Source organism: Protobothrops mucrosquamatus, unplaced genomic scaffold (assembly GCF_001527695.2).
Source record: "Protobothrops mucrosquamatus isolate PMUCROS unplaced genomic scaffold, P.Mucros_1.0 scaffold18, whole genome shotgun sequence".
Classification (NCBI taxonomy): domain Eukaryota; kingdom Metazoa; phylum Chordata; class Lepidosauria; order Squamata; family Viperidae; genus Protobothrops; species Protobothrops mucrosquamatus.
This window is the reverse complement of record NW_015386403.1, coordinates 324,206-329,018: the sequence shown is the minus strand read 5'-3', so window position 1 is coordinate 329,018 and position 4,813 is coordinate 324,206.

The following is a 4,813-nucleotide window of genomic DNA, read 5'->3' as shown; positions in this document are numbered from 1 at the left end:
TATATATATATATATATATATATATATATATATATATATATATATATATATATATATATATATATATATATATATATATATATATATATATATATATATATATACTGCTTTCTAGAAAATGCAGATCAGCCTTTTTCACATTCCCTTATCTCAGTGGTTCTCAACCTTTTTAATGCCATGACCCCCAACCGGTCGTAAGTCGAGGACTAAACCGGTCGTAAGTCGAGGACTAAACCAGTCGTAAGTCAAGGACTATACCGGTCATAAGTTGAGGACTACCCAACCGGTCGTAAGTCGAGGACTTTCCCTGCCCGGGAGTGCGGCGCATGCGTGGTTCCGCCCCCTGCACCGGCCGAGGCGTAGCTGGCAAGCAGCAGAGACGGAGCAGGCCGACCATCAGCTGGCCCAGCTCAAGGGAGGTAAGGCACCCGCCGGAAAAGGGGGGAAAATGGCAGACAGCCTTGCTTGGCGACCCCCGTGAAATGGTCGATCGACCCCAAATGGGGTTGCGACCCATAGGTTGAGAACCGCTGCCTTATCTCCTGTTTCAAAGAAAAGAATCAAATATGTTAGGAGTGAAGCAAGATGATATTAAAATTAAAATCACAAAGAAGGTTCTATTTCCCAGTCTGCATTTGACTATTCTACTGAAACCGCTTCAGTGTCTTATAACCATTTGTATTCCACTTCTACTTCTGCATTTTGTTCTTTCTTTTATAATATGTTCTTTTTTAAGCCAGAGAAGCAACCAAGAAAAATAATCTATTGGTGCATTAAGACAAAAATAATATTTCTTTATGTTTAGTTTATGCATGATTGAAGGAGAAGATTGAAGGATGTGTATCAGTGTTTTTCAAACCAAGCAACTCTAAGATGTGTGGGCTTCAACTCTCAGAATTCCCCAACCACTTCTAAAAAAACAGTGATGTATATAGAAGCAAGAGTTTGTCCTAAATGCACTGAAAAGGAAGTATTGAAATGTACGCCAGCATACATAAATCCTGCTATGGTTTGGAAATGGCTTTCAGAGATGTTCTTGCTTATTATAATTCAGTGAGCTTAATCATTTCCATCTATTTCCAATGTTCAGCCACAGATCTTACTGCCTATGTCATCACGTCTAAGCAAGGGGAAAAGATCAAGGGATTCAGGAGACCCCAAAGGCTTGAAAAAGTACAAAACAAAGTGCTAAGGAAAATTATCATAGGATGACTCCTACCCACTAGCCCTTTTCCCCAAAGGACAGCCCAATGAAGATTCAATGAGCAATTCATTTGTTAAGGATTGCCAATTATAAGCTTGGGGGGGGAAATCAGAGGAATCCCAAAACTGCAGTGAATATCATCAAAATCCATGGCATAGAATATCAGGAAAAGGGTATGATGGACTAATTCACTGAAAATAAGTAATTTCCATACAGGGCAATGTTCTGATGCATGTGATTCTTGTCCATTTCTTTTGTACATAATCAGCCTATTCCAAGACCATCCAATCAACTATATGCCACCTGAGTCATTTTTCTTTAGCTTTCCTCTTCTTGTTTTGTATTTAAGCTCAAATACCACAATTCAGAATCGTCCAGATGCTCACCATATAACATTTCACACTATCATTGTCACTCAGTCCAACCAACGCCAAAAGGTTTTTGTTGAGAAAGAGAAATCAAAGAAGGAATGCCATGTGTACCATCTTCGGTTCCAGGAGAACAAGAAGGATAGCAGCCAAACAAGAAAACAAATAATCAGGTCATATTATTCTGTTGGATTCATTGTCCTTGCCACCAATTACTAATTTTCTCTCCCATTTAGATTTCTAAATGGCACGTATTATTGTGGTACTCAAGAAACCTCTCTGAAGATTAGACAGGTTTCTTATAGAAGGTGGTAAAGAAAGAAAATTATTTGTCTTAAACTGATTCTGTCAGACTAAGATAAATAATTTTCTTTCTTTACCACCTTCTAAAATAACATTGAAATCAGAAACCGCCCCCCCAAAAATAGTTGAAGAAAAGACTGCCCTATTTATTTGAATGATTTGTAAAAGCTATCCAACAAGAGAGTGATTGTCAAAAGTGGATCACTTATATTGAGAACAGAGATGAACATAAAAATCTGCCCATTCATTAGAGAGGGCTAAAGGACTTGGATCATCTCTACAACTACAGCTCAGAATGTGCATATCTGAGAGGGATTTAATCAAAGTTGGTACTGCATCAGATACCTCCTAAAAGTTGATTTACTAATAGCTAATCTCGTTGCCTAGAACTTAAACTTAATGTGCATAATTGAAAACATCTGTATTTGAAGCATTACAAACTAAAAAGCAAATTGACTGTCTGTAGGATGTATGATGTGCATTCCTTAATCATTGAACTCAAGTGTAGCTTCTAAATTTTACATCTTATTCAGGAGCTCCTGTGAATAACTGAATAATAATATCTTGCTTCTGATTGGTTGTGTCAGAATGCATTTCCATTTGCCAGTGTTAGTTCTACAGATTGAAAATAGGAACCAATTGTGCAATGATTACTAATTGGCTTCCTGCGGTAACAACCTTTCATTTCCCTTCTTTGATTCCTCCCTCTGGTCTCAGTAAGACAGATGCTTCATCTACATTTTTAACCCTTAGACCTACCTGTTGCCTATATATGCCTAGGAGTCTTTTTCTTGCCTTTGCTAATTAATTTGTGACACAAATAACAAATATTCTTTCTCCATTTTTCATTGAAAGTCTGCAAAAAATATGGTAACCAGGGGTCACACTAAATCTCTACTTTGTACTCATTTTCTTGAACCTAAAGATTAGACTATTGATATTTCCCTTACAAAAAACTTGCATTTATAGCTCCTTCCTCCAGATTTCTCCAGTCACAACAAGCCTATGAGATTGGCTGAGCTGAGTAATGCCAACTGGTATAGCTGCTTAATCATTACACTATATGGCCCGCATTTTCCTGGGCAACCACTCTGGTGTTGCCCATAGTAGCATCCGAAATTTTAAAATGTATTCTTGCCCCTCCCCCCAACATTTTAATCTCTAATTTACTACGTTAAGCAATATCTAGGCAAACCTATCTTTGCTTTGGCTGATTTTTGAATTAATGAAAGAACATTATAGAGAAAATATGAATAATTTTAGGTAATAATTTGTAATTTTGAATATGTAATAGCAATCTTATTTCAATTAGTATTTTCCGATGGAAATAAGCAACAAATCTAATCTTCCTAATTGCATTAGGGATTTTTTTTTCTCAATGTAATAAAACATATCGCCAATCTAAGCTTTGAAATACAGGCAGTCCTATGACTTACAACAGTTCATTTAGTGACCATTTGAAGTTACAACAGCACTGAAAAAAGTGACTTATTAACACTTTCACACTTTTGCAACCAGTGCAGCTTCCCCTTGGTCATGTGATCAAAATTCAGACACTTGGCAACTTGTTAATATTTATGATGGCTGCAGTGTCCTCGGGCCATGTGATCACCTTTTGTGACCTTCTGACAAACAACTCAATGAGGAAGTTAGATTCACTTAGCAACTGTGTTACTAATTTAACAACTGCAGTAACAAATGTGACAAGAGTGTTCGTAAAATGGGCAATATGTAGTGTATTTTGCAAGTATCTCACTTAGCAAAAGAAATTTTGTGCTCAATTGTACTTGTAAATTGAGGATTACCTGTAGCGTTTATCTCCTCTAACAGAACTGCATATATCAGACATGTCAAACACAAGGCCCGGGGGCCAGATGCGGCCCGTGAAGTGGTTTCATGTGGCCCGTGAAGCCATCCTGGAAACACTGAGGGAACGGCCCCCACTGCCTTGGCCCTGGCCCAGGCCGGCCGGGAGCCAATGTACAATTTTGTGGTGGCCATCTATGCTGAAACGCATTCAGTCTTAGCTCCACAAGGCTGTCTAGAAACAGGCAGGAACCAGCCCCTGCCATGTCGGCCCCGCCCCCTGGGTGCATGCTGGGGAGGTGTCACCCTATGTGAGGAATGAAGAAATGGTGACTTCCGGTGGCTGGCGACCTCGTCGGACGCAGCTGTTTGCTGCCTCCCACCTGTTTCAGCGTAAAAGCCGTTTTGACAGCTAGCATCTGCTGTCAAACGGCTTGATACCCTTCCCCTGGGCATAAGGGGATAGGTGAGCTGCCCGGGGTAGGAGTTGAGTTCCCGAGTCGTCCCATGTGGACGATGTAGGTGAGAACTCCTCCGGAGCCCCGAGGTTTCTCCGCGATCCAGGACACCTTCGCTTCGGCGAAGCTAGAAGCCGCCGCCACTGCTGCAACTTAAAGTGAACTGTGAGTTTTTTTTGTAAGCAGACGAACCGACCCTGGAAGTTTGCTTTCTATCTTGAACTTTGCTCTAACTTGGATAATAAGTTCTTCTCTATACTTGAGGTGGATTGAGGGAAAGTGAACTTAAAATGGCGATGGATTGATACTTTTCAGCAAGAAGTGAAAGTGATTTCCGGTCTGGAACTTTTGTTACTTTTAATCTGCGTATTATTTGCTCTGGCTGAATTGCTTTTATAATTGGAAATTTACTGCTAACATGGCTTTGAGAAAAACCGTGCCTTCAACTTTAAAATTAACTACATCCCCGATGTCTCAGCTATCCCAATCAACTTCTAAAATCTCCCACCAGTCACCCCCGTCATCTTCTCCACCTCCACCGCCCTCTGGTAGGTTGCAGGACTTGATGTCTGTAACTATTAAACAAATGATTGAGACGTTTCAAGCGATGGATGTTAAAATGCAAAATGGATTTGACCAAGTAATACAACAACAACAGGACTTATTACAACAAC